This window comes from Pteropus vampyrus, unplaced genomic scaffold (assembly GCF_000151845.1).
Source record: "Pteropus vampyrus isolate Shadow unplaced genomic scaffold, Pvam_2.0 Scaffold486, whole genome shotgun sequence".
NCBI classification, from domain to species: Eukaryota; Metazoa; Chordata; class Mammalia; order Chiroptera; family Pteropodidae; genus Pteropus; species Pteropus vampyrus.
In genome coordinates this window covers 763,599-775,441 of record NW_011889267.1, presented here as the reverse complement: position 1 = coordinate 775,441, position 11,843 = coordinate 763,599, and positions in this window count along the sequence as shown.

Genomic DNA, 11,843 nt, shown 5'->3' with positions numbered 1-11,843 from the left:
TACCTATTTTGGGGAGAAGGGGTATTTGTCCTATTTTTTTTCTTAGATATTTATAAGAATTCTTTATATATTAAAGGTATTAACTCATGAACCAAAGACCTTTTTCAAATTGTCAAATTTTGCCCAGAGCTGGCCCTGATCTGACTAATCCACCTGATAATCCCTTCGTTGGGCATCCCTGCAATACCTCCATATTTGGTTTGTTATAAAGATATTATTAGCTTTATTCAGTGTGTTCATATGCTTTTTTTCCCCACATGCTCAGCAGCAGAATTGAGTTTGTCTGTCGGGAGAATAGGACTCCTAAGAAGTTCTGCGATGTCAAGGACAAACAACATCAGTGGTCTGGAATCTGGAGATAAAAGCACAGAAGCCAGAAAGTGGGTGGTTTCCCTCGTTCCAGAGTATGATGAAGGTCTAAATGCTGGGAGGTCAGTTAGCAAAATCCCGGGTGACAGGACATTGCTGTTCAGGAAGACATTTATAGTCACATTACAAGTTAAAAAAACACATCTGAATAGCTTTGATCTTCTTTTGTACTTCCTGCCTAGGTAGGAGGATGTGGTCTCAGGAGCTAGCTAGCACTGCAGATATGAATAAAATGGCTTTAGCTGGTTAAGGAAGTAGTATATAAAGTAGCAGCTACATTTAAGTCCTTAACTGTTAATGTAGATATTTAATTGTGTTCTACATCTTATCAAATATACTTACTGCGATTTGGCAGACTCTGTAAATAGCTTACCCAATGCTCACCCTTCATTCTTTCTGGCAAAGTGATAGAGGCTGGAAACACCAGATACTTATTTTCCCAGGCACCCTTGCAGCTAAGATGGCCACATGACTCAGTTCTGGCCAATGAGGTTAAAGGAAGACCACTGGGAGATGTCTGAGGATACTTTTATTCCAGCTAAAAAAATGAGTATACATTAGGCTCCTGCCCTCTTCATGTCTATGAACATAGTTGTGTGAGGACATGATTTTTTCAACTATAGTAACTACGCAACAACAAGCCTAGAGACCAAGAGCCAATGATGAGAATAAAGAAGCAAAGGATGAAAGGAGCCTGGTCAGTTGTAGTATTTTTCAGCTGATAAACCAAAATAAGACATCTACACTTCTTATTTTGTGAGACATTAAAAACTGCTATTGATATTTTGTTAAGTATTCTTGTTACCTGCCTCTGAAAGTATTTTGATACATTCAAAATATAAAATCATATAGAAACTGGAATTATAAGTATATAAAATATGTTAGTATGTGGATAAGGACCAAATGATATAATAACTGATACTAGGATATGCTATAGAGAGGTATGGGGGAAAAGGTGGAGCAGGTCTCACTCTTGGATATTCTGATTTAATTGATCTGACTACTACTCAAACATTGGTATTCTTTTTAGAGTCCCCCGACTCTAATATGAACAAATTTAAGACTATCTAATTCAACTCTTTTTTTTACAGTTAGGGAAACAAAGGATCAAGCAGTGTGACTGGTAGAATTGTGCAAAAATCTCTTCAGGGTCACTTCTCCCCCTTACCCCAGCCCCTCAGTGTTCCTCCCACTAGACATCTAGTGTCTTCTTTCTAACCCCTGTCTGCACTGAACCCCCAAAACACTGTACCCTCCAGGGTGAGGCCCTGAGTCCCTTCCTAGGTACCTATCCTGGTCAAAACTCCCATTCCCTCAGAGATCTGCTAGGCAACTAACAAACCAATCTTAAATGAATTGTAGCCAAGGTATTAACGACAGAGAATGGCTTAAAGCATTACTCCTCCCAGATAACATTTCTATTTTTAATAGAAGCCTTTAAATGTCTGAACCCAAAGGAAATAGCCTGAAAAGTGCAGGGATAGCAAATACCTGGCATCTTTGCCTCTTTTCTGTCCCTAGAAGACATCTCCAAACTGTCACTGAGGTCTTCCCTGCTAAGTTTGCACACAGCCTGAGAAGCCCACAGGTCTCTGGGCAGCCCCCACCTACCTGTAATGGGAATTACCATGTAAGATTAAATCTATTTGCCAACTCTATTGTCGAAAATATATTTAGGAGTAAGGAGACTTGAATCCTACTTTGGGGCTTTGATATTACCTGGATATTGGCTCCCAAACAAACAAACAAACATTTCTGGGTCTCAGTTTCGTTAGCCTTAAAATGAGAGGAATGGCATCACAATCAGGCATTTCCAATGACTAGTTCATGATCTGCTGGAGACGCTCAAAGCCTGACTTGGTAGCTCTTCAAGCTACCACTGCCACTGCCACTGCCACTACCTACCTCTTCCCATTTTTGCATTGCTTCCCAGCAGGGAAAAAAATTCGCACCAAACAGGGGCACCACCTTTCTAGCTATACTCAGCGACTTTCCTGTACCTAAAAGGCCCTGGGGAAATAGTGGAAGCCAGCATTTGGAGCGACTGCTGAGAAGCCACCTCTTGTGACACTTGGAGCCCAATCATGTGGTTCAAGCAGCTGTAAGCGCCTGGTGGAGAGTATTCTATTGTCAGCCAGAGGGGCAGAGCCTTCATGCCAGATGTGTCAGGAATGGGTGTGACCTGTCCAGAAGACACATCAAGTGGGGAAAAATCAGGTGTGCAGATAACGTTTTGTAAATGCCTTTCTAATTCTCAATGCCCCAGGAAAGAATCTCAGAGATTAAATTAAGCTGTTAACCCTCTAGGCGCTCCTGTCGTTTATTGTTAAGGAATTAATAGGAATGCGGGAATGCAGATGGCCTGGCTGTCAGCTCGCGGAGGCGATTTTTTCTGATCTCCACGGACGTTTCCAGCATCTTTCATTAAGCGCTCATGTACCAATTTGTCATTTTAACCGAGCAGGAAAGAAACTCCCACTGAACTCCCTGGCTCAGGTGCCGAGAGTTCAATTCTCCCACGACATGGCCTGTAGGGTTGCATTCACAAGGGAGGCTCGGCTGCCGGCTGGTGAGTGGCTTCTGATGGCGGTGAGGTAAGGCGGAGCCATTTCTGGAAGGAAGTCGGGATCCCCATACCTGGCTGTCCTGGTCATGGGTTTCAGGGGACTGCAGGAGAGCCCACTCTAGCAATCTTAAACAGAGCAGAGATGTAAAGAAACTTCTCTCAACTTCCTCTAGCGCTCCAGGACACATGTAGCCCGCTCAACGAGGGGAGGCGCCACCTACAGGAGAGAGGAAAACCTGCACCCTGGTCTCAAGATTTCAACCGTTTGGTGGCAGGGACACCGACCCTCCTCTTCCTCCTCATCGTAATCTCTGACATTTATCCAATGCTTTTCTGACGCCAGACACTGTCCTAAGTGCTTGACATGGGTGAACTCTTTTAAACTTCACAACAACCCTATGAGGTAGGTGTTATTGTGATCTCCATTCCATAGAATAGAAAACTACGGTTCCGAGAGAGTAACATGCCCAAAGTCACACCGTTAAGAAGTGGGAGGCCAGGATCCCAACCCTGAGAGTCTGGCTCAGAGCCTGGATGCTCAACAATCACTACACTAAGAAGAGTGGTGGAAAGGTTAGCATCAGTTCTAACTCCACTCACGGTTCACAATGTAACTTAGGGCCAAGTATTTAACTCAATTGGCTCTCAGTTCTGCACCTTGGGGTTCCCGTACTTTTGAGACTCCCTTACTCACCTGGAGAGAAAATTATTGCTAAGGTAATTGTAATCTTGTGCAATAAAAAGTAGGAGTGGGGAGTAGGGATGGTAGAGATTATGTAGCGCTTATCTTCTTCAATTTATAGATGGGAATCAGTGAGATAAGGGGCCCAACCATGGTTATGTTCTCAGTGACAGGGCAAGAACTAAAACTCAGGTCTCCAGACTCCCAGCCCTATGCTTTGCTCCCAATCAACACTCCCTCTTTAATCATCCATAGCCAAGACTGATTATACATGGGGAAAAGTTAATCACACACGATGTGGCTTCAGGGGCAACAGGTCCACCCTCTGACCAAAACGCATCTTTTGTTTTTTTAACCTGGTGGCTCTTACCTGAAATCTCAACGTTACTGACTCATTTCTTTCACCAAGACTTTGATCCTATCTACTCAGCACCAGTAAGGATTTTACTGTGGGCCATCATTTCATGTGTAAATGATTGAGTTCTAAAGAAGTGCTTACTCAGTGTGGTCCACAAACAGCAACATCGGTGTCATCTGCATAAGCTTAGAATTGCAAGTCATGGGTTCTACCCCAGACCTACTGAGTCAGAACTACCTTGGTTTTCAAACTTTGCAGTGTATGTTTAAGGTGTCACCTGAAGAGCTTATGAAAATATAATTTCCGGGGACAACCCCTCTCTACCTAATCACCAGAGATTCTGATTAAGCAAGTCTCGCGTAAGGGCCCAATAATTTGCATTTCTAACCAGTTCTCAGGTGATTCAGCTGCTGATGATCTGGGACTATACTGTGAGTGGCACCTACAAAGTTCCTGATAGCAGATATAGAGAGAGTAAAGGAAGGAAAAGAAGCTCCTGGGATAAAAAGAGAGAGAAAGGTTATTATCAAGGGTGAAAGGAGTACGGAATATGAAGCCTTGGAATCAAGACTGCCGAGGATGTGGGTTCACAATTATGCCCATGTCTTTATATTTTAATATGTCCAAATGTTAAAACTAGTAATGACTTACTACAATGTATAAATGTTTGTAAGCTGAATTTATCTAGCTGTGGAAAAATCCGTTCTTGCTTCATCTTTTGCTGAGCCCTGCCTGTCTCCGTTACAAATGGAAATCTTCCCTGTCCCCTCTGACCATCAGTTAGCTCTCCAATTTCATTCCAGAGTTAACTGCACTGCGGTGGCAGACAAAGCTGGCCCGACGGCAGGAATACTGTTCCCTGATGGTATAAGAACCTCTTCCGTATTTATGTTTTCTGTGTGACTGTCACTAGTATACAATCACATAGAGATTCTGATATTAAGACTTGGGCTGCAAATCACTCCCATGGCACAGCTCTGGTAGAAAGGAAAAGGGGCTTCAGTGGCACCCAGGCATCAAACACGAATTACATTGCCCTTGTGACAAAATAGGCATCTTTAAGAAATCATGTCTTCTGGTCCTTCTTTGCTACAGTTCAGGTCATATGGTACTCAGAGGAACCCAGATAGTTAACAATCTCTTCTATTTGTAAAGACCAGTTGTGAAGGAAACTCCATAGCCTTCCTGCAGTGGAGTGTATTATTGTTCAGCAAATATTCAGTCTCCTCTACGCTCCTCTGTAGGGGGAGAAAACTTCCCTACTCCACTGACGATGGGCTTAGCCATGTGACTTGCTTTGGCCAATAGAATGTAAGCAAAGGTTTTAACTCTACTTGCTTGATTTGGCTTGTCCTCTTGCATTTCTAACCTTGGGCATGAAAGGAGCATGCCCCCATCACTTTGGCCCGGGTACCAGAATATGAAAGTAGATGGAGCAAACCCAAACGAGATCCACATTCTGGAGCAGGGCACTACAGCCAATCGGCAAACCTATGAGGAAGAAGTAAATGTTATAACCTTTGAGAGTTTAGATTACTTGTTATATAGCACTAGTAAAGTTGACTGATACACTCCCTCAAGCACCTGTTCCACTGAACTTTGGGCAGGAAGTTCTTTACTGTGTCTAACCTGAATCCCTTATACATTAAGGTAAAGATCCACTCCATCTGCAGTCTAAACAAGGGTCACTAGATTATATCCTTGATTTTAAATGTCCGAGAAATATAGCTTGATTTGTTTAATATTTATTTGGCTAAGGAAATAGAGATGCACTCAGGGAATTATTTGTTTTACAAAGTATCATTTATGCTTGTCCCCACTGGGGCCGTTAGAGTGTGGGTCCCCAAGAAGTGGTCGTATACTTCAGGAACCAAAGAGGTAGCAATAGAAGAGATGAGCGTTTAGAGACCTGGTTAAAATATTGTAGAATTCCCTTATTCTCTCTCAGCTTTTTCTTAGCACTTCATTTATTTCCCTGTTCTTTTTTTTTTTTTTTTTAATTTGTTTGTCTCCCCAACTAGAAAGTGTTTCCATATGGTCAGGGACAGTGTTTATTGTGTTTACCATTTTATCCTCCAGTTCTTGGCAGACTCTGGCATGGAGCAGTAGCTAAAAAATTTGTTGAATAAATAAATGAATTTTAATAAGACATGTTACTAGACCACATAAGGGAGAAACAGTGAACAAAAGCTTGAGATTTACAATCTAAAAATCTGGCTCCAGCATTATGTCAGCTTAGGGAAAACTTTGAATTGTAGTAATAATAATAAGTCAATGGGAGCCACTGAGGAATTTTGAGCTGGGGAAGGACATGATTAAGACAGCATCTTGAGATGAGTTATCTAATTGTCATGTTCAGGAGTGGTTTAGCAGAGAAAGACTAGTTCAGAGACGATTTCAAAGTGCAGTGATATGGGCCTGAAGTGTGGGGTGGTAGTGGAGGTTAAAAGGAGTGAGATTGGGGTAGAAGATTCAATAACCCTATCACCTGATGGGAAAAAGAAGCAACAGAGAGGGAGCGTCTAAGGTAGCACCATGATTTTACACCTGTATAGCTGAAAGAATAGAAGTGCTCTTAATAGAGACATGGAAATTTGGGGAAGAGGCCAACCGTGTTTGGGTGAGATGATGTTAATTTAGACAAAGAGAATTTTAGACAATGGCTGGCTATCAAGTGAAAACACCCAGCCCCCCAGTTAGAAAGTCAGGACTGCATCTTGAGAGAGAGGTCAGAGCCAGAAAACCACATGTGGATGTTACACTCATAGAGATGATGGGTATAGGAAGAGAAAAGCCAAGACTAAAGCCAGCCTTACAGATGGCCTAGCGAGAAGGGACAGGAGGGAAACGAGGGGATGATGAAAGGGATAGAGCCAGCAGGATCAGCAAAAGGTCTCAGAAGCCAGAAAAAAAAGGCAGGGGGTAAGGGGTTTTGGTGTCCAGCCCTGTCTCTTGTGGGAACAGTTTTGGCTGTCAGACTTTCCAAAGCCTCCTTTAGGAGCACAAGAGAACATCCTTTAACCTGACTCCCTTGCCTCTAACCACCTGGGTGGCTGGGGGCCCCTAGGCTTTGTGAGCCTTTGAAGAAAAATCCAGGGAAGGGAAAATGGAGAAATGTAATCAATAACAACAAGCCTTGTTTCTTTTCTACTTCATATGCAGGAAGCAATCCAGCACTGTAGCTGGTGCTATGATGGGTGTATTCTGGATGTTCAAAAGGTCATCTGGCATGGAGACAGGCTAAATTATGACTGGAGTGTATGAATCTGAGGAGGTTCTCCATTAACATTTATTAGGAATTGTCATCACTTCAACCTGAATGGGCCCCAGATGTGGAAACCCTGGCTGCCCCAGACTTTTCTTCCGGGCTGCAATCTCTCCTCTGATTTATTGTTATTAAACATGACCAGATTTTGTAGAGGGGAAAATTGAAGAAAGCAACACACACATGGGGAACTGTTGGGTGGAGGCTGCCAAGAGAAACAAACCATTTTATTATTTCTGGTGGCAGTGGGAACATATGGAGATGCAAACCATTGTTATGAGACTCTATAGTGCGTCTTTCCTAAATCAAAAAAAGGCAGGCCTGAATTTCTGGGCAGTCTGTTCAAAGGGCAAATGTCTTAACCCTGAGGGTGAGAGAGGGGCAGTTGAAGGTAATGAGAAAAGCTAAGAATAAAGAGTCGGTGCTTAAAATTCTAGAAGCCATGGCAGTGGACCCTTTTCCTGAAAATATATTACCTTCCAGAGCAGATAACTTCTTGGGAGTCAGTCATACCCACTGGATATTAGGTTATTTTTCTTACCAAATAATATTTACTCTCCTACTGTATAACTATTGTGAGGGATTCCAAAGTTAAAGTTAGACTTCTGGTAGCTTGTGATCTATTTCATTTATTCACTAAGTCAACACAATTTTATTAAGCACATACTATGCATCAGACATTGTTGTAGGTATTGAAGACATATTAGTAAGGAAGAGAGACAAAGTCCATGTAGTCAAGGATACTTACATATTTGTGAGGGAACGAAATCAGAAAATACTGAAAAATTAGCTACTAGACAAAGAAGTGTGTGCAGAGGAAGGCAGTGTGAGAAAAGGACACTGTGCTGAAAGTCAGCAAACCTTCTAGTCCTGCCTCTGCTACCTAAGAGTCTTGTGGCCTTAGGTAAATTATTTAACTTCTTCAAACCTCAGCTTCTCGTTTGTAAAATGGTGATAAACCTGCATCACCTTATCTCACAGATTTGTTGTAAAAATTAAATGAGGTAATGTATTTGAATAGTTCTTTATAAACTGTGGAATGCTCTATGGTGTCAGGCATTTTTATGGCAAGTACCAAATAAATGAAATGGCAAATGTTATGGGATAGTACATTCACTAGTTAAGAATCTGGGGACAGCCTCTTCTGCTGCCTCTTGGGAAAAGGAGCAAGCAGGACTAACCCCAGGCTGCTGGACACATGTTTCTTGGAAAGTCTTTTACTAGTGGGGTCTGGATATCTGTTGCTAAGCTTACTAATAGTCCATCCCTGGGAAATCCTCACTTAACTATGCCTTTTCCTATACCGTGTATAGAAATTAACCCATGTGGGAACTGTAGTGAGTAAATAGAGGTAATGAGGAAAGTCTTGAAAGGCAATAGGTCTAATTACCTTTGTTGTTGCTTTGTCCCTCTTTCAAGTTATTCAAGTTCCTGAGGAGAAGGAGTTGTGTTAAGTCATCTTGATCCATCTTCCAGCTTTACATTCCTTGTCCACCCCAATATACTTATATTATATATGTAGACCCACTAGCACACACACCTGCATTATGTCTGGAGTTCGTGGAGATAGTTCTAGAGCCAACCTTTCTTATACAGGAAATTGGAACAAGTGTCCAGGGGCTAAAGCCACAGCTGTTTCCTCCTGCTATCGTGGTGACGACAAGGAGAAAAAGAAGTAAACATGGAAGGTTGTGAGGAATTAAGAGTATTCCCTCATGGCTTCCTTCAGCGGAGAGGTCTGCCTTCAAGAGCTGTGAGTCTGCAAACCCACCTCTTTCTAGCATGATCTTGAGAGAAGGGGAGAAGAGATAACAGAATTCTGGGTTGTTGCTGGATAGTTGGGTTGCACCAGAAGTGGAGAAGTAAGCAAGGGGAAGTAAGAAGTGGGAAGGAAAGGATTAAGGGTTTTTTTTATAGCTCTTATTTTCCTTTAGCTGGACAAACTCACAAGAGCTTGGGAGGTGGTCCGCGGGCTGGCAGCATAAGTGTCACCTGAGATCTTAGGCCTCGAACCAGACCTACTAAATGCATTGTAATCCCTAGATGGTTAGTATGCCCATTAAAGTTGCAGAAGCATTAGCTTAGGATGCTAGAATAAGAATGACTTCTTGCAATGAACGACTGAGGACCTGTGCTGGATGATCTATTTCTCTGTTCTTCCAAATCCACCCTTTAACTTTTTCTTCCTCTGCTCTCGGTGCTGGTGCTAGGAAGTGACCTTTGTGAATTGCTTCATAGGCTCCCTTGTCCTCTGACTTCTAGTTGGGGTTTGTCAATGGTCAATGCTCAAGGAACAGTGACTTTACCCAAAGTTTTTAAAGGGGAACGAGAAGACACATTTATATCATGTAGCAAGTCACTAGAGGAGAGCGAAGGTAGAGACGGCGTGAGATTGGGATCTTTATTCTCCCCAGCTCCCTTCTAGTTGAGCCTCAGGTTGACAGTGGCTGTGTTCCTCAACTAAAGGCCACCACTCCTGTGGGGCACCTTCTCCTAGGCTCTCTTCAGATTCTAGGGTACATTCCTTCCTTAACCCTTCTGACCTAGAGTGCTAATGGTTCCCCATTCTGGCTAACTTCACTATCCCTTGTGGATTTCTCTAAACCCTGCCCATAGTCTTGTAAATATGCCTTTATTAAACGCTTCTCAAGTGACCTTTGTTTGAGTGTGTCCTCTCTTTCCCACCAGGACCCCAATCAATACAGGGTCCTGGAAAAGAGAATCAGAAGGAGTTCTTGATGGTTAGGGAATGGGACTAGATGAGCACTTCTAATTTAAGAATCTTTGAAGTTGAAATGACCATTGTAAATATAGCACTATTTCTTGTGAGATTCTTGTTTCTGGAATAGAAAAATATATCACAGGAACAGTGGGCACTTTCTCCAATATGCTTTGGCTTCTGTGCTAGTTTATCTGTCTTTGTGTGGGTCACAAAGGGGTGAACTTGAGCTGCTTCGTTCTGATTTGTGAGCATTAATTTTTAAATTTTCAAGAATTTTGCAGACCAGTTGTTTAAAAAAAATCGAATGATAGATAGTTATCATTAAATTATATTAAAAAACAAAAATAACAAATACTAAAAATACATCCCTTCCTAAATACTTTGCTCAGTTTTACTCTAACCTTTTGGGGTTAATGTCTGTTGGTGGAAATACTATGTAATAGTGTGCTACTGCACATTGCTTCCCAATTCTGCACGCAATAATGTTATAATAATAGTTTAAAATCACACATGATGGGAGTATTTACACCAAGGAAATTGGCAAGCACCACATATCAGAACAGGACTTTTTTCCGGAGAGTTGTTTGTTAGACACCACAGGGTTAGTTCCTATCTTTGGATAGGGCTGGAGGAACAAATGGAAGAAGGGGATCTTTTGAGATTATCATGGAATTTGGACTTGGATAGTTTTAGGAAAGATTCATATGCCTGGTTTCTGTGGAGAGAATGCAAAGTGACACAGAAATAAACTAAACTGAGGAGGAAAACGTGGTCTTTGGCTCCTTATGGCAAGATAAATTAGGCAGGCCTTTTAGCACGTGCGAGTGTTATTAATAATGGCTTGCTTTCACAATGGGGTTGTTTGTTTAAAATCTCTCAAAGTATCTCTATTCTTTCTTTCATCTACCAAGTATTTGAGCGACCAAGGAGAGAAGCAGTAGAGACATTTCTCCTTAAAGATAGAAAAACTGGGGCCCAAGGAGGTTAAGCGACCTTTTAACCTCAGTAAACTGAATCCTAGAAGGGCAACATGATATAGTACCCAGACCAAGACACTGATTGAAATCTCTCTTCTACTAGCTACCACTCGTGTGACCTTGAGCAAATTGTTCAAGTTTTCTGAGCTTCAGTCTCTTCATCTGCAGAAGTTTATAGAGTAATAAATGAAAGAATGTATGTGGTCAGGACTCCAAAAATGGTGAGTTTAATGCATAAATCCTAAACTTTTCTAGGGGTACAGTAAGAAGAGTTTATATTACACAGCACAAACAACTTTAATGAGTAAAATGGGCATCATTGTTCTTAAGACACCAACTGGTCAATTCAACCCGTATGAAATTTCACCGACCCCTTCACCATGCCTGGTCTCTCTATCCTCCTGGAGCCTCGCTCCCCTTCTTCTGTTCTCTCTTCATCCTCTCTCTTGTTCAGAGCAATATTCTCCCTCCTCTAAAGTTTTGGTAACAACTACCATAGAAACACAACTCAAGGCATTCTTCTAAGCAGACTTGCCTTCCTAAGAGAAATTCAGTTAATAAAATTATTACCACTCAATTATACATTAAAGTTTTTTGCAAAGGTTTTCCCATTCATTATTTCCTTTGAACATCAGAGCCATCCTGTGGTAAGAATTACAATCATAACCACTCTACATTGGGGGAAACTGAGACCCAGGGAATTGCCCAGGGTCACAACTTGTAAGTGGCTGAGTCAGGACTTGAACCTGGCAATGTATATGGCACAACATCATGCCGGGTGAGATTCTTCCTCCCTCAGAGTGGATATATTCTAGTCTGCCTCCTAGAGGAACCTTCTAATTCTACTTTTTCTGCCATTCAGTTAGCAGTCTAGACTGAGAGCCCCTCGTGGGTAGATTCTGAG